At 42.2% G+C, this 19,460-nt stretch overlaps 1 protein-coding gene across 5 annotated transcripts in view; it reads left to right on the top strand.

The window, feature by feature from the left end:
- The window catches only part of LOC149530822 (uncharacterized), a 116,212-nt gene that overhangs the window by 34,406 nt on the left and 62,346 nt on the right, over window positions 1–19,460 (top strand). Inside the window, exon 3 of one of the 5 annotated variants that reach the window (XR_016358859.1) lies at window positions 16,160–16,285. The exons of the other annotated variants lie outside the window; for them this stretch is intronic. The gene's annotated coding sequence lies outside the window, so the exon portion shown is untranslated. The remainder of the gene's footprint in view (window positions 1–16,159; window positions 16,286–19,460) is intronic. 5 annotated transcript variants of the gene reach the window in all.

The following is a 19,460-nucleotide window of genomic DNA, read 5'->3' on the forward strand; positions in this document are numbered from 1 at the left end:
TAAGTTATTGATGTAATGTTTGATGCTTGGGTTCTAGAATCATCTCTTTATATGAATAGATGCGCGGGGTGCTTCTAGAAACCTGATTTGCCAACTATTTATCTTATTTATGCTTCTGGTGAGATTGTGTGCAAGTTTATCAGCATCTCACCAGAAGCATAAATAAGAATAGCATGGATTGTGGAAATCTGTTACAATTAACTATTTATCTTATTTGAGCATAGAATTTCCCCTCATATTTAAACAATGCCTACTACTGGAAGTTACTGCCTTGCTGGATGACAAAACTTCAGTTGCTTTATCTTGCACCTAGAAATTTTCCACAAAGACATTCAAATTACTTCTGGTACAACAAAGTACTAATGCTTGGCAGATGACTAGCTCATGGAAATCCCTCTGGGATTTATTTTCTGTTGTATCTAGGTTCTGTTCTAGGCCTAGGAATCGGTTGCAATTTAAAATTGGTCAAGGTCATCACTAGTGTGTCCCAATGGCTTCTGCCTTACCATTGACTATCGTTTGTTGTTCTCTAGGGTGTGGTTTGTATGGTCAAAAGACCTATAGATATCTCCACTAGCCTGCCCATCGTACCAGATCTCTCAATGCTCATCGATCAGCCAGGGTTCACAATGGATGCCAAATTGGACCACTGTTTGGTCAATTGGTTGGTATGATAGTCATCTGCCTAAATGGTTGTCCACACAGCTGGGCTAATTTAAATTTTTTTTTGCTTCCTACAATTCCCTACGTGTGTGTGAATGCAAGTTAGATAAAAATGCAGGTTAAATGGTAATGGTAGAGATAGGCTAGGGTTCTCATCCCTACTTGAATGCACCAGCTGGGGTTTTATCCCAAAATTGTTAAAATCCAGAAGCATAGTTTTGTAGAATATTCTTGCAAAAAAAAAATGATGATTGACTCCAGCAAATTCCCTAAGTTTTTCATTTGTATGTTTATGAAAGATGGAAAAGAAATATTTTAGCCTATAAAAAACAAGATTAGGTTGACATCCAATCTAAAGAAACTATGCTTTCATAGTTACTGTGACATCCAATCCATATATCTGTCGAATGAAATGTCTAAGCATTTTTTGATTTTGTTGGGCTTGCCATTAACCATCCTTCGATTTATCCAATGAGGAAGTTGTGGTTACCCATCAAGAATAAATTTAAAAAGTTATTATTCCATTAGAGATTCTATAGTCACAAATAAATATTGTTGAGGTAGTTGTGATATCTTAATGTTCTCCTTTCTCTTGGTGAGGAAAATCGAGAGTTAAATCATTGCCTTGTTTCCAACAGTTCTATTATCAATTTTAAATATTGTTGACTACTTGGAACCAGCTACCCAAGCAAAAGCTTCTGGTACATGAGCAACCAAGATTTTATAGTTACTGTGACATCCAATCCAATATATCCATCAAATAGAATGGTTAGGCGTTTTGTGATTTTGTTGGGCTTTCCCTATTCACCATCCTAAGATTTATCTACTGAGGAAAGTTTTGGTTTCCTGTCAAGGATAAATTAATTAATTTTTTATTGCTTTAGAGATTCTAAAGTCAAATAACTATTACCGAGGTGGTCATGATGATCTTTATGTTCTCCTTTCTCTTGTGAGAAAATTGGAGAGTTAAATCATCATGTTAATTCCAATACTTCGTGTTATCAATATTAAATATTTTTGACTAATGTTGACTGCTTTACATGAAACATGAGTGGTGAATTTATAATGATATGTACTGTGTGGGTCATATACAACATATGCAGAGTATTTTAATATTTTGACATTAAATTATTCAACGATTCAAATAGAATATTCAAATCTGTAATTTATAAAACTTGCATTGACCTTTTCTTATATTGTGATGGTACTAGAAAATATTTTGATATTCAAACCATTTTCTTGAATCTAAAACATTTCTGTTTTACATTGGACTCTGGTTTGATTTTGAGTTGACCATTTTGTATTGTGCTGGTTGTTCAAAAGCAGTAATTGGGGCCTCTTACATATTTGTATATAATTTATTTAGAAGATTACATGGTATGCCCCATATGGTGAGAGACTGAGAAGATCTAGTTACAAAGATCATTAGCCCCCATGTTAGGAGTTTTTCACTATCTCTGCAAGATATTCTAGATAAAAATGAGCATGTACTTGTTTTATGATTCACAAAATTAATACTTAAAAATCAACTTGCCCATTACAAAATTCTGTATAAAGCCTGCCTGTAAGGTTATTTGAAATATATCTACAAACTCTTTCTGTTTTAGGATGGAATATGGTGAATTTTCCCACAATATTCTGTGCAATCAAATTCCTTTGTGTCCTCCAAAGGTTCGAATAGATAATACTAGAGGAGGGTTTTAACAATTAGCTCCATATTTTTTTTCTCTGATGTGTGAAAATAAGTTTCGTCCTTCATTTGGTTGTCCTCAGATGTGTCCTCTGCGCCATCGCTGATATGAATTGTCAAAGACTGGCAACATCATCCATGACGTATTCTCCCAGTTTTATACGCCTTAAACTGTACTCTGACTGGCCAAGCTGAGTTCTTTAATGAAAAATATTATAATCTTCTGTTACACAACTTCCACACGGGATTTCCACAAGTGAGATTCTGGATAGACTTTACAAATCATTACCAACTTCATTTATTTTCTATCTACATTTTGCATCATTGTTGGAATTCCTCATAGCCCACAAGTTTAACATTGTTTACCATCGAACATTGTTAAGCCCTCGCCAGAGCAGAAAGGAGTAAAAGAGTTGAATGGAGTCCATAGAAGAAAATGCGGGAAATGGGTATCGGAAGTGAGAATGCCCGATTCCCAACGAAGAATTTGACTAAGATCTTATGATTCTCCTCAGCAGGCCACTCGAGCATAAGACTGTGCAGTGTACTGCGTTAGAGGATCGAAACCACAGTTTAATTTCCCCTATCTTAGCAAGATTCACACTTTTGCAACCTCATCCCACCTATCAATCATTGCACAAAGGTTTGATAAAGCTGCATATGCAGATGTATTGTGAGGTTCCAATAGAAAAAGGTGCTTTGCAGAAACTATTCCTATCTCCATGTTAGCATGGATTTTGCAAGCACCAAGGAGTGCCCCCCCCCACACAACAGCATCGGCTTCACATGGCATACTGCAGATCAAGTTCTTTGCTTCATCAAGGTGGTCAGCACGGCCAAGAAGGTAATTATGTAGGCATAATGATCTGTTGTTGGTGAGATGTGATATTCTTGGCTCATGTAGTGAAAATAATGCCAGTCTTTAATGACTAGGCATGTAGTCAGTAACACCAATAAATGTGATGTGGTTTGGTTTAATACCTAACTGTTGCATATGCTAAAATATTCCAAGTGCCTTATTTCCACATCCAAGCTGAGCATATCCTGTAATCCGCGAGATTGTATCTCTTTCCTGCAATTTTGTCTAGCACTTGACATGCATTTTCAACATCACCGCATTTTCCGTACATGAATATAAGTGCATTGCTTACAAGAATATCATAATCGAGCTCTTTTTTGATGATGTATGCATGGACCTTCTTACTCTTCTCTAAATCTGCTAGGTTTAGCACAAACACTGAACACTCCAATAAAGATGGATTGGTTTGGAGGTACACCAGCCTGATGCCTTTGAAAGAAGATCCCCAAAGCCTCTTCACATGCATAGATGGTGGTCACGGCATTCCATGGAATCAAATTCTGGTTGGACATTTTACTAAACACTTGGATTGCATCTCCCATCCTCCCATTCTGGAGATATGTTGTAATCATGGCATTCCACATGACCACATTACGTGTAGGCATATTGTCAAAGAGTAGTTGCGCCTCTTCAGTTCTCCTATTTTCAGCATATCCTATAACCATTTTAGTCCATGAGACCACATCTTGTTTTGACATTCTATTAAATACTTTGCATGCATCATCTATTTTCCCATTTTTCGCATACATTGTATTAAGGGAATTCCCAATAGAAGTGTATGAATCAAATTTCTTATTGATCAGGAGACTTGAAAAACTAAACTCATCTGGCTCTATGCCTTGACATTGCACTTGAACAAAATATTTCAGTAGAAAACTGTATATCCTTGCAAAAGAAAAATATTATACATTTAAATTTTAAAATGAAGAGATCATGGCTCTGAAATTTTGGGAAGACAATAATATGTGTAAAAAAATAAGAGCAGATTTTTTGACACATGACATATTTTATTATTATTTTAATGCTTACACATAGGATAGGAAAAAGAAGATCAAGACAGGGCATATATAATTCTGAAAATGGATAGCATTTGACTTAACAAGAGCTCCCTATAGCGATTAGAGAACTGTATACTTTCATGAAGCCCTGAATATCCATGGAAATGGAAATTCAATTTTCCCTAGAGATTCAGTAGGTGAGAACTTCAACCTTTCTTTGTAAGGAATTTTGGAACTTTAATCAAATCAAATCAAAGAACCTTCCGAACAACCGTGTTTGGTTCTTTGCTGTAGAATTATATATACAAATTTTAAAAGTTCAATTCAACACTGCGAGCCATATTGCTCAATCAATATCTGCATTGTTTGTTTCTTTTTATGCTTTACCTGGTCTACATTTTCCTGCTCTTTTTTAACTACAAGAAACATAATAAATTTGCATCATATGATCAGGATGTGAGTATTTGCTATGACATGTTGAGCAGGAATTGTCTTCAACTTTTCTATTTTCACAGTGATGGTTGTATATGTGTTTGGGATCATGGAATGCTTGACTGTGAAAAGCAACTCGTTTAGACACCACCTGGAAATGCACTTTGTGCATCCCCTGTCTTTTGAAATTTGATCAGCTACTTGTTCAGGCACCATATAGCATGGTCTTTGTAGAACATTTTCTGTCAGTCAAGAATTTGTGACTGTATTTTGAGAGAGAAAAAACTGCACAACAAATTGTATGCATCAGAAATAATTTCCTAACAAAGCCCAATAACTGAAGAACACTTGTCCATCTGGAATCATGGTAAACTGTGTATAGATATATGTATTTTAGTTTCTGATTTGTTCAACTACAGTTCATTTGGACCAGTTAGGTTTCGAATCTAGTGGAAAAACCAAGACTTTAAAACCTATACAGGCTTCAAACCTAGTGCCAAAATTAAAAGTGTTCGGTTTCACCCATGCCAGATACCAAAAGCATCAAAACAAGTATACAGTTCCACCCATGCCAGACACAAAAAGCATCATACTTGTGGAGACACTCAAGCTTCTGAATTCACTTATTATTTGAGCATAAATTAAAAAATATACCAATGCTCCAGCATGCAGCATTGTCCTGAAAATTCATAGTTCTGGAAAGGAGGAGGAGAGTGACCTCCACCAGCAGAATAGAACTGCTTCAGAGATGCCCTGCAGAAGCTGCAGATACTTGCAGGAGCAATCATGTTGGCAACTGGAATGCCCTGACATGCCTACGTTTCCCTTGCTACTTCTAGAAGCCTTTCAACCGGCACATGGATTCAACAAAGTCCGCCATAGTTTCTCTCTATGATGCTATCAGCTCCTTATCTTTTGATGTTCGATTTCAAGCATATGACATTTGATGACTATGCTATCAGCCTATATATCCTCTTTGTCTATTAAACTAAGATCTTCTATGCACTAGAATATCTCTTGTGATCCAGCAGTAGTTAAAAACAAATTGAAGAATGTGTTTGGGGTAAGCCAACCCAATAAAATCAAATAGTAAATAAATTTAAGAATGCATTTTTGTTTACCGTATAGGTAAAACAAATGAACGCATACAGACAATGGAACAGAATAGCAGAATTATATTCGCATATGCCAGACATACATTATGCTTCATACAATGAATGATAGTAGAAGGTGATTTACAATGATCCCAGACGGGATATAAATACTATCCGCCGAACCTTCCCGAAGGAGTCCATCGGCCACAAACATTATGTCCACTACAAACTATTTACCCGTCGGCTACAAAATACAAAACACCGACGACAATCATTCCGTTGGCTACAGAAACACCGCCGGGACCATCCAGTCGGCTGACACCATCCCCTCCAAAAAGAAAAGTCGTCTCCTGACGACTAACAAAATATCTGAGACAAATTAACAAACAAAATACATTAACAGAGTGACTACAACAAGAAAAATCTACTGCTGTCACATCACTTCCACATTCATCCCGTTACATCTGTAGCCTCTGCTAACACAATACTGTCTTCTCAATGAAGCTGACCTTGATAGCCACCTATGTTGCTTTCTCTGTTTTCAATTCCTCGGTACCCTGAGCCAAGTGTCACTGCACTGCCTCCAACTGGATGATTAGCTCCTCCCGAGCTCTCTACACATCCACCAAGACAGCCTCCTGGCCAACACCTACTCCCAGTGCCTCTAGTACACAGAAAGTCCATGCCTGCAGCAACTTCAACTCTTCTCAATTGATCAGACTCCCACGACTGATATCCGCAACGACTGGGGGTCCAGCCCCCGTGAGGTCCTAGGGCAGCGCCCCAGGTGCTCGCAGTACAGGGTGGGGTCGAGGAGCAGCGCCCCTCGCCGCCAAGACCAAATTAGCAGTCTGAAAACTCACACAAAATTGCATGGAACACACTGTTTCTGTCATTTTTTTGCCAATTCTACACTCTTTCTGGCAACCACTGATGCTTCCCCTTTGTTAGCCGACTGGATGGTTCCGGAAGTATTTTGTATTCTGTAGCCGACGGTCCGGCGGTGTCAACAATGCAACCAATAACAATAATGGAAGCCGAAGTCAAACCCAGTATGATGCAAACGGACGGCCGATTGTTTAATGCCGAGCATGTAATTTGTGGGGTCATTTTGCACGGGATTGTACAGCGCCAAACACACCGAAATTATTATGTAGATAGTGCGGACCCGACGATCACGAAGATTCCAAGTGTCCAAAGGCTGGAGTAAACTTGATCACTGTTGCCACGGATATAGAGGAGGTTCTGGCAATTACATGGAGGCAAACAGAGGAAAAGAGAAAAGTGGGGGAAGCGCAGGCGGAAATTGCAAAGGCATCGTCGGCGGGAACATCTTAGTTGAAGGATATTACCGGCACCTTGGCAAGGAACTTTGCAGAACAAAACATTGTACGACAGATCCTACAAACGGAGATACCGGTCAAGATAAGTGACCTCCTTCTCACAATGCCCCAGTTACGGACGGCCATTCTGAATCATACACCGTTTTTGAAAGCAACGGAGGACACAGGAAGGGACAGTAGGGAAGCGACGGCAACAGACCCAATGCTGCTGGCACTCACCTCCGGACGGCATCCAGTGGTTGTCGAGATGGGGATTTTGGAAAATGTTTTGACAGAGACAATTGTTGACGGAGGGTCCGGCGTGAATGTGTTGCCGGAGGATACTTGGAAGAAGTTGGGAAAGCCGACGCTGTGGTCACCTGCATTTCAGTTGCTCACGGCAGACCAACATGGAATCAAACCGTTGGGAATTCTGAAAGTGCAATCGGTAACAATTGGTACGCAACCATTTTTATTGGATTTTGTAGTCATTCCATTAAAAAGAAAAGGCTATGATGCTATTCTGGGACGGGATTGGTTGGTGCAAGCAAAAGTAAAACATGATTGGAAACGCAATACCCTATCAATGGAGCGCGGAGGCAAAATATTCATAATTGACCTGCACACGCAAATGGTTGGCGAGGAGGTAGCATTGTCAGATTTTGACACTGAAGGCGAAAGTGATGATGAAGGAAAGAGGAGAATGGAACCGGATGGAGGAGTATTGAGACTTGACGGAGGACCGAATGACGACGACCTGGACTCGGTTAATGGCCTGTACCACTGGCAGATAGAAGACTACGAACTCTTTCCGAGTTGCAATATGCTAAGGGTCGACGAAGATGAGAAAAAGGAGGAAAATGAATGTCCGGAGGAATGCAGGGAAGTGGAAGAAGGAAAAGTTGCCATGGTTGAAGCTGAGGGGAAGAACATACAGTCTGAACACAGAAAAACGAAAAATCCCACTGTCCAGTACATAGTGAATGGACCTCGCAGAAAGAAAAGGTTACACCGCAGCGTAAGATTAGTGGAGGGGCACCGACAGCAAAGAAATAATCCAGTTGCGCGACGACCACAGGCACAGTGGGCGACGGGGGTGGCACAGAACAGATGTAAGGTGTACAACGGTCGGAATGAAACCAAAGTGAAAAAGTTTAAGGGCAGATGGGTTGGAGCATATCAGATTCGGAAGGTCGGCGACAATGGAGCAATCAGATTATCAACTTTGGACGGGCAGAAGGTACCTCCGGCAGTCAACAGATCCAAATTCAAAAACTATGGTGCCAGGAAGACTCCGTCGCTGTCACAGGATGGCCACCTGACTCCGTCGTCGTTGCAGAATGGCGACGCCTGGAGGCAACATGGAGGTACCTCTGTTATTTGATTTCTTTTAGGAATAAATTTGTCACAAAAAAAAAAAAAAAAAAAAAAAAAAAAAAACAAAAAAAAGAAAGAGCCGCGGAAAGGCCCTGCGGGCAAGTCAGACCTCGCGGGCAGCACCTGTCGGAGGCCCCGCGGGCAAGTCAGACCCCGCGGGCAACACCTGCCGGAGGTCCCACGGGCAAGTCTAACAACACCAAACAGAGGCCCCGCGGGCAACAGCTTCCGCGAAGAAAATAAAGCCCCGCGGGCGACGGAGAAGAAATAAAGCTCCGCGGGCGTTTGAGAATACGGAAAAGCTTCTGCTGAAGAAACGCCTAAAGCAAATGTTGTCTCAGGGGACGCAATCATTGTCAGATTTGCAGGGTTCAGCTTTGGAAATTTTTAAGCAAATGCAGCAAGCAAACGATCTCCAAGCCAACGGTAAATTCAGAGCCATGAAACAGGTGCACAGAAGATTATGAGTGGGTAGTGGCGGTCAGGGAAAATTTGATCACGAAGGAAGAGAGAGGAATTGAAACTAATGATCCGCGGGGAGAACAAGAAGGCTGCGGGTGAGGACAGAAAGGCCGCGGGCGCCAATCAGAGGTTCAGTACCTTAAAAAAAAAAAAAAAAATGTCGACAGAATCAAGTTGTTCAGAATGAGTGACAGATGATGCCAAAGGGAAGGGGACGCATCCGTGGTTGCTAGAAAGAGTGCAAAATCGGCAGATAATGACAGAAATGGTGTGATCCGTGCATTTTTGTGTGGGTTGCGAAGTGTTAATCTGGTCTTGGCGGCGAGGGGCAGCCCTGTACTGCGCCCCAGGACCCCGCGAGGGCGCTGTCCCTTGACCCCGCCGGGGGCGTTGCCCCCTGGACCCCCAGTCGTGGGAGTCTGACCAGTTGAGAAGAGTTGAAGTTGCTGTAGGCATGGACTTTCTGTGTACCAGAGGCAGTAAGAGCAGGTGTTGGTTGTGAGGCTGTCTTGGTGGATGCGTAGAGAGCTCGGGAGGAGCTGATCATCCAGTTGGAGGCAGTGCAACGACACTTGGCTTAGGGTACCGAGGAATTGAAAATAGAGAAAACAACATAGGTGGCTATCAAGGTCAGCTTGAGGAGACAGTATTGCGTTAGCAGAGGCTACAGATGTAACGGGATGAATGTGGAAGTGATGTGACAGAAGCAGATTTCTCTTGTTGTAGTCACTCTGTTAATGTATTTTGTTTGTTAATTTGTCTCAGATATTTTGTCAGTCGTCAGGAGACGACTTTTCTTTTTGGGGGGGATGGTGTTAGCCGACTGGATGGTTTTGGCAGTATTTTGTATTCTGTAGTCGACGGTCCGGCGGTGTTCCTGTAGCCGACGGTCTGGCGGTGTTTCTGTAGCCAACGGTCCTGCGGTGTTTCTGTAGCCGACGGTCCGGCGGTAAATAGTTTGTAACGGATAGAATAATTGTGGCCGACGGACTCCTTCGGGAAGGTTCGGCAGTAGTATTTATATCCCGTCCGGGATCATTGTAAAGGAGGATTCATTTACTATTGCGAATATAATTCTGCTATTCTGCTATTATTGTCTGTATGTACCTGTACGGTAAACACCCTTCCCTTTGGCATTATCTGTCACTCATTCTGAACAACTTGAATTTGTGTCGTTTTTTTTTGTTTTGTTTAGCAAACCCTTATGCTTCTGTTTGTCTGTTGTTGTTCTGACTCTCTACAAAGTTCCTCGTTACTTCCGTGGCAGACAAATGAAGTGCCGCTAAATTACCTTCCGTGAAAAATTTGTCCGCACCCTCCCCTCCGTGGGAGAGAAAAGCTAGCTTATGAATTTTATTGCCATGAACAAGGAGTCGACTGCTGAACACCTCTGCTACCAAATCCTCTTCTTTCGTGCTTCCATTCGCAACTTGCCGGCGGACAAGAAAATTACTACCATCATTCCAAAATGGGACTGTTCTAATGGCCTGCACCTTCTTTATTGAAATAAAATCAACACCATATGGTGATAAATCCTTATCAAAGTTCGACACAGATGATTCAGTAAGGATCAATGAAAAAGTTTCAAACTGCGATGAAATCGCCAGCAAACATTGTATTATACTAGGCTTTTGCTGTTACCGCAATGTGTCTTTAGAAACAAGCTTGATTTTTCAACCACGACTCCCCATTCCGCTGTCGTCGTTCTAGTTTATGTCCTGCTTTGTTGGTGATTTACTTCCTGCTATGATCGAGCCGCAAAATTTGTAGAAGACTCCGCGGGAAGAATACACTCCGCTGGAAGGTTTAAAACACGGCAGTAGAAGTCCACGGGAGATAATAAAACTCTCTGCAGGTGATCGCGGGGTAATCTCCCGCGGAGATGTGCCCGTGGGCTATCTCTCATGGAGAGTTTCCTGCGGGCCTTTCTCGCGGACAGACAGGGCTGGGGAGGTGACCGCGGGGTAATCTCCCACGGAGATGTGCCCGCAGGCTATCCCCCGCGGAGAGTTGCCCCGGGCCGCGGCCCACTCAGCTTGCATTTTTTTTTTTTTTTGTTTTTTTTTTTCAATTTTTTTTTCAAATATTTTTGTTTTTTTTTGCTTTTTTTTAAATTTTATTTTTAAATTTTTTTTTCAATTTTTTATTTTTATTTTTTGGAAAAAAAATGAACAGTACCTCAATTTTGCCTCCAGGCATCGCCATTTTGCAACGACGACGACGAGGGAATCATCTGATCATTCTGCAACGGTGACGGCATCTTTCTGGCACGGTAGGATCCGTTCACTGTGTGAGGTACCTCTTGCCCGTCCAACGTCCCCAACTTTATCACTCGATTGTCACCGACCTCCCGAATCTGATATGGTCCAACCCATCTGGCCTTAAACTTTTCCGGTTTGATTTCATTCCGACCGTCGTACTTGAGTACCAACTACCCCGGTTGAAACTTGTTGAGTTTGTCATGCCAGGCCTTATGCTTGTTCTGTGTCACCTTCGTCGCCCACTGTGCTTGCGGTCGTCGCGCATATAGATTATTTTGTTTCTGTTGGCACCCTTCAACTAATTTTATGGTGTGATGCATTCTTTTCTTCTTGTGCGGTCCGTTCACCGTGTATCGGACGGTGGGATTTTTCTTTTTTCTGGGTTTGTATTGTATGTCCTTCCCTTCTTCAGCCGTAACCTCCTTTGCATCATCTGCTTCTCTGTATTCCTTCGGACACTCATTTTCCTCTTTTTTCTCTTCATCGACCCTTAGCATATTACAACTTGGAAAGAGTTCGTAGTCTTCTATTTGCCAATGGTAAAGGCCATTCACCGAGTCTGGGTCGTCATTGTTCGATCCTCTGTCAAGTTTCAATACTCCTTCGTCTGGTTCCATTCTCCTCTTTCCTTCGTCGTCACTTTTGCCGTCACTTTCTGAATCTGACGATGCTGTCTCCTCATCGACCATTTGTGTGTGCAGGTCAATTGTGAATCTTTTGCCTCCATGCTCCATTAATATAGTATTTTGTTTCCAATCATGTTTTGCTTTTGCTTGTACCAACCAAGTCCGTCCCAAAATAGCATCATATCCTTTTCTTTTTAATGGAATGACTATGAAATCCAATAAAAATGGTTGCGTTCCAATAGTTACCGGTTGCGCTTTCAAGATTTCCAACGGTTTGATTCCATGTTGGTCTGCCGTGAGCAATTGAAATGCAGGTGGCCATAAGGTCGGCTTTCCCAACTTTTTCTAGGTATCTTCCGGTAACACATTCATGCTGGACCCTCCGTCGACAATTGTGTCTGTCAGAACCTTTCCCAAAATTCCCATCTTGACGACTGCCAAATGCCTTCTCGTCATGAGAGCCAGAAGCATTGGGTCTGTTGCTGCCGTTGCACTACTATCCCTTCCTGTGTCCTCCGTTGCTTTCGGAAATGGTGCATGATTTAGAATGGCCGTCTGTAACTGGGGCATTGTGAGGAGGTCACTTATCTTGACTGGTACCTCCATTTGTAAGATCTGTTGTACAATGTTTTGTTCTGTGAAGTTCCTTGCCAAGGTGCTGGTGATGTCCTTCAACTGAGATGTCTCCGCCGATGATGCTTTTGCAATTTCGATCTATGCTTCCCCCAATTTTCTCTTTTCCTCCACTTGCCTCCGTGTAATTGCTAGAACCTCCTCTACATCCGTGCCGACAGTGATCAAGTTTACTCCAAACTTTGGACACTTGGAATCTTCGTGATCGCCGGGTCCGCACCATCTGCACAGTAGTTTGGGTGTGTTTGCCATTGTACAATCCCGCGCAAAATGACCCCACAAATTACATGCTCGGCATTGAACGATCGGCCGTCCGTTTGCATCATACTAGATTCGACTTCGGCTCCCATTATTATTACTCGCATTATTGGTATTTTGCCCTTTGCTATTATTCCTGTATCCGTCGGATGTGGCACCTGTACTATTCGTATTTTCGCTACTGCCCGACGGGGAAGCCTCTTGTGTAAGAAACACCTGCGGAGATCCTCTTGTCTTCATGTTAAAGGGGCACTCTTTTGTGGAATGGCCTATGATCTGACAAATGTCACAAAATTGGTTCTTCGGACACGATCCTTTAGTGTGATCGTCGGTCTTACAATCCGTGCAGCACAACTCATTGGCTTTTGGGTCCTTCTGCATATTTTTAAACTCCATCATGCGGATCATATCCTTCTGTAGGGCACGAACCTTCTTGTTGTTGCCTTCATCGTCGCTGCTATCATCTCCGGCAGGCTCGTCATCATCAGAATCAGAGGAGCTAGTTTTCTTCTTCTTTGTCTTCTGCTCACTTTCAAGGTCCAATGCTCTGTTATACGTGTCTGCATATGATGACGGTGGCACAATTTTCATTTTCCTCCGCAACTTCGAGCGGAGGCCTTCCATGAACCATCTTTTCTGAAGTCCGTCCGCTGGCTTGCTTTCCATTTTGTTTATTAAGTCTTTTAATCTCTTGGCGTAGATGCGGACAGTCTCATTCCTCCCCTACTTGGTATTGAAAATCTCTACTACGATTTCATTATCATCCCGCAACAGTTTAAATTTCGCCAGGAACTCCTTTTTAATGTTATCCCAGCTATTTAGCTTTTGTGGATCCGTATCCGTAAACCAATCAATCGCTAACCCTCGTAGGGTTGCCGGAAATTACCTCACCCATTCATTGGCATCTGTAATTCCATTTGCCCGCTAGATCGTCTCACATGTCTTACAATGTCGGATGGGGTCGGCTGTACCATCGCCATCAAACTTCGGCGACTTTTCTTTGGGTCCTACCATCACTCCTAAATTTTGTGCACGAGTGTTGTTTGTTCTTGCAACACTGGCACTATTCACTCCTGCACCAGCGGTCTGCACTCCTGCACCGGCAGTCTGCACTCCCACACCGGCGGTTTGAACTCCCACACCGGAGGTCTGAACTTCCCACACCGGAGGTCTGCACTCCCACACCGGCGGTCTGAACTCCCACACCAGAGGTCTGCACTCCCACACCGACGGTTTGAACTCCCACACCGGAGGTCTCAACAGCTGCGAACCTTGGTGAAGAAGAAGGATCTTTTGAAGTTGTCTCCTGCGGAAGTGTATCCCGGACGAAGAGGTCACTCCACGCTCGTGCTCCCTCAGCACTCCGAGCCGTGCGAGTCGATGCTCTTCCGTCTGAATTCTCTTCCCTCAGCGAACACAAATTCAAGAACGCCTACTGTGCTTCTTCCACCAACTCCACCCGCTGTCGAGTCTACTCCAACAATTCCTCCACGCTTCGGTTTCCATCGGCAATCTTCTAGAATCTCCTCCTGCGCTCTGCTTGCTGTGCCAGAATTAAATTAGCTTGAGCTGCGCGAATGTCATCTTTATTCTTCACCGTGTTCTTATTTTTATTCAACAGATTCGGCATTTAATTTCCATCCGCCTGCCTGCGTACCAGGTCCATCGGGCAACGGCGCCAATGTTAGTCGACTGGATGGTTCCGGCAGTATTTTGTATTCTGTAGCCGACGGTCCGGCGGTGTTCCTGTAGCCGACGGTCCGGCGGTGTTTCTGTAGCCGATGGTCCGGCGGTAAATAGTTTGTAACGGATAGAATAATTGTGGCCGACGGACTCCTTCGGGAAGGTTCGGCAGTAGTATTTATATCCCGTCCGGGATCATTGTAAAGGAGGATTCATCTACTATTGCGAATATAATTCTGCTATTCTGCTATTATTGTCTGTATGTACCTGTACGGTAAACAGCCAAATGTTTATCGTACAGGTAAAATAAATGAACGCATACAGACAATGGAACAGAATAGCAGAATTATATTCGCATATGCCAGACATACATTATGCTTCATATGATGAATGATAGTAGAAGATGATTTACAATGATCCCAGACAGGATATAAATACTATCCGCCGAACCTTCCCGAAGGAGTCCGTCGGCCACAAACATTATGTCCGCTACAAACTATTTACCCGTCGGCTACAAAATACAAAACACCAACGACAGTCATTCCGTCGGCTACAGAAACACCGCTGGGACCATCCAGTCAGCTGACAATTTTCAATCTCTTTGTGAAAGATGAATTTACTTTTCCGGTAATATTATGAGATCTTTATATACCTCTTTAAGTACTTATTTCTGATGCATGTTTGTTGTTGAACTCTGCAAAATAGTAACAGTACATGCTGTTGATTTGGCAAGAGCTGGTATTGTGGGAATACTAAAGAAATTTGGGAGAGATGTCATTGGACCCATAGGAAAGAACAAGAATGTTGTGGCAATCTATGGAAGTTTGTATGAGCAGTATCCTCTTTTTAGGCATAACATGCAAATGGCAGAAAGAATTGCTTGGAAGTAACTTAAACTAATTAGCATCTTTGTTTTGGAGGCCAACTATAGAGTTTAACTTACCATCTAAATAAAAGGTCTGTTTATAGGCATGTGGTTGTAAATCAAGTGGTCACTTTGCCTAAGTTTATGAGACACTTAATACTAATTTTACAGGTGTGCTGATCTAACGGTTTCTTCACTTAACTCTCACATTTTTAGGTGAATTAATTCTTTGCTTGAGGGATCTGGATTCCATCTTACTCATAGGGACTAAAAATGTTAAAGTTGTGTATGAAACAGTGGGCATTGGAGCAGAAAAAAATGTTTACTTTCCTCTCTATTCTTGTTTTACCTTATTTGTATTATTTCCTTTTCACAAATTGTAATGTTCGGTTTATTTTATTGCTGTATATTTGCCTGCCCTTGCTCCTGCCATCAGAACAACTGAATTTTGAGTCATTTCTTGAAATTCTTATGAACAAAATCTGTAATATAATCATTACACTCTACTGATCTTACAAAAAACATTGGTTAGTTGTATACCTGATAAGAAGTGATCCCTCGAAAAGCTACATAACTTCCATTCACCTATTGGCTAGACACTTGCACCCACGCTCGGTGCGAGTGCTAGTAGTATCAGGTTGATAACTTGGGCAGCTCAGATTTACTTTGATTTATCACACAATACCCGAGTTGTGAAAAGCATTAATTAGGCAAAGAGTATGATTGTTATGGTTTTGATCTCCCCTGGAGATACGGCTAATTTGCAGTTTCTAGATTAACTCATATATGCCTACAGGCTATGCAGATATTTATAAATCTATTTGTTTATCATTAAAAATTAATGTCTTTTTATTTTGATTTGTTTGATCTAAGAAACAAGCATGAGGGATGTTCTAGTGTGATTGCTAATACTCTTTTTTAGAGTTTGTTGGATAGGCTCTTGGCGAGACAACGACTTCATTCAAAACAACTTTGGCCATTGAACCTGTTAAAGGACACCTGTGCTTTAGTGGTCATTCTGCATGTGGTCAAGATGGTGGAGTGCAATTACCTTGTCAATAGGTTGATAGTGAGATAACAATGTTTTTTCTCCAATTTTTTGATTTTATATAATCTATTTAAGTATAAAACATGTGCTAGAACTATTTGTTTAATGTCAAAAATCAGTCTGACTTTCGATACTTTAATTGGATATTTTAAATGTTTATATGCCTTTGTGTTCTTGTTTCTTAAATCAGTCCATTTGGAGTCTATTGCACAAGAAAAGCCTTGCATACCCACAACCGTGTTGGCACCTTTCTCCCATTGACAATAACACAAATTATAGATAAAAGTGGTTTCTAATGGTTCCATTTTACCTTTCTTATCATGATCCACAAGCCCTATCTATATAATTCTATGACCCATGGAAATACAGTGTTATGAGCCATGTCTATAGGAGTATTCTGATCAAGATTCAATTGTATAGGAGGAAGTGTTCCAAAAGAATTGCTTGGACCTTGGTAGATTATTAATTTGAAACAAGGCTGATCATATGAAAATGGAGTTAGTCTGAAATGAGCCCAGTCATATGATAGGAGAAATACCTCCACTATAACCAACAAATCCTCAACCTTTCCAAGTCTCTTTCTATCTTGATAGAACAGGGGATCTCTCACCATAGCCCTTCGTCTTGTGCAAACAGCTCTGAGATTAAAGAAAGATGTACATGGTGTTGGTTCCTTAGTGTACGCGGTGGTCTTTGTCTCCAAACTTATCACTGCTTAATATTTATTTTCATTCCTTTCACATATTATGGGCCCAATCTCCGTTTGTATATGTGCAAAAGGAAATACTGAATAGTGTGTATTTTCATCTTGAATATTGTTTGACGTCATTGGTTGTCTTCTTACATGGGCTCCAGGAAATTGCACTTCCAATTATTTGTTGTTATTGCTGGAAATGGAGTGAAGTCTTCATTACCTGCCTTACTTGAAAAAAAACCCCATCATTATTTTTATGTCGTATTTCTCACTCTTCAGATTTCTTAATTCTGTTGTTGCTTTGGTCTTTGTGCAGATTTTGTTGTATCTATTCTGATCGCTGAATTTAAATATATGTGGCTGTTCCAGGTCATCAGATTTGTGTTTCCATGCAGCTATACAAATTATAAAATTATGCCTTCATGCAATGTGTGTTCAAGAACTGCCTTGTAATAGTCAATTCCGTATCATTCTTGAAATGCAGCCATCTACTAATGTGATGGAAGTAAAATCTTTTCTTGGGCATACAGGTTATTATCGGAGATTTATTAAAATTTTTGCCAAGGTGTCCCAACCGTTAGATAAGTTAACCTGCAAGGAAGAGTCATTTAGATGGGAGAAAGAGCAGGATGAGGCATTTGAAGGGCTGAAGGTACGACTCAGTACGGCACCTATCCTGGCATATCCGGATTGGAATAAGGAGTTTCATGTTCATGTGGATGCCTCCAACTATGCGATCGGTGCGACCCTGGCACAGATTGGTAATCATGGACTGGATCATCCTATATACTTTGCCACCCGGTTACTCTCAAAGGCCGAGCAGAACTACAACACGACTGAAAGAGAAGCGTTGGGAATGGTTTATGCTGTGCAAAAATTCCGTCATTATTTGCTTGCTACACCGTTTGTGTTTTATGTTGATCACCAGGCCCTCTTGTACATGATTAACAAACCCGTCATTCAAGGGAGGATCAGCAGATGGCTACTACTGTTGCAAGAATTCACTTTCAAAATCATTGTCCGGCCGGGAAAGAAACACGTTAGCGCTGACCACCTGTCACGGATCAAAACAGGTGAACCAGCGGATGGTGTGAATGACGACTTTCCTGACGCACAGCTGTTCCAGATTGGGGTACTGCTGGAATGGTATAGGAGTATTGGCGAGTACCTGTCAACAGGACAGTTTCCCATGGAGATGTCACCAAATGATAGGCGCAAGTTGATAATCAGAAGTCGTACATTTCAATTGATCAATGGGTTGCTCTACAAAATGGGGCCGGATCATATCCTTCGACGGTGTGTGTTGGAAGAAGAAATACCGCAAGTGTTAAAAGAAGCACATGAGGGTCCTGCGGGAGGACACATGGGACCCGACACCACTGCACGAAAGATATTACTCGCAGGACTCTGGTGGTTGATGGTATACAATGATGCGCGCGAATGGGTCGTCGGATGTGACACTTGCCAACGGGCTGGGAAGTCGCTGAAGAGAGACTTCATGCCACTTCAACCCTCTCATGCGTAGGAACTTTTTGAGAGATGGGGACTAGATTTCATTGGACCACTGAGGGTGAGCAAGACTCGAAGGTGCCACTACATCATTGTTGCAACGGAGTGCTTGACCAAGTGGGTAGAGGCCCGGGCGTTACCAGATAACTTGGCCGTCAGCACCGCGAAATTTATTTATGAACAGATCATCACCAGGTATGGAATCCCGCTGCAATTAACAAGTGATAGAGGAGGTCATTTTGTTAATCATGTTATTCGATTGCTCACCACTCAGTTTAAGATTTATCATTCACTGTTGAGTCCGTACTATCCAAGAGCAAACGGACAGGCAGAGGCCACTAATAAAATTCTGGTATCCATCATCTACAAATCCTGCGCGGTGGAAGGTGCTGATTGGGAGGAGAACTTACCTGCTGCCCTCTAGGCGTACCGCACGGCATACAAAGTGATGACTGGGCACACACCATTCCAGTTAATGTTTGGACAGGAAGTAGTGGTCCCAGCAGAATTCATGATTCCGAGTCTTCGAATAGCCTTCGAAAACAAACTGGATGATGACGGAAGCTTACAAGAGCAATTGAATAATTTGAATAAACTGGAGGAGAAACGATTGTTGGCATAGTGGGCAACAGAAGTGGCACAGAACAGACACAAACTCTGGCATGACAAGCATCTGAAACGTAGCAGATTCCAGCCGGGACAGTTAGCACTGAAGTATGACGGCCGTAATGAAATCAAGCCGGGCAAATTCAAAGTGCGATGGGTTGAACCATATCAGATCCGAGAAATTGGCGACACTGGAGCAATCAAACTGACAACCTTGGACGGACAGGAGATGACTCAGTTAGTTAACGGATCCAAGTTGAAACCATATTGTGCAAGGCAGTTCTCGCCGTCGTTGAATCCGCCATCGTCATCAGTACAGCGTTCCCTGGCGGCGACGTCATCTAGAGGTACCGCTGTTGATTGATGTATTCGATTTAAAA

Source organism: Cupressus sempervirens, chromosome 11 (assembly GCF_028749045.1).
Source record: "Cupressus sempervirens isolate cs-2001-9-10 chromosome 11, ASM2874904v1, whole genome shotgun sequence".
NCBI classification, from domain to species: domain Eukaryota; kingdom Viridiplantae; phylum Streptophyta; class Pinopsida; order Cupressales; family Cupressaceae; genus Cupressus; species Cupressus sempervirens.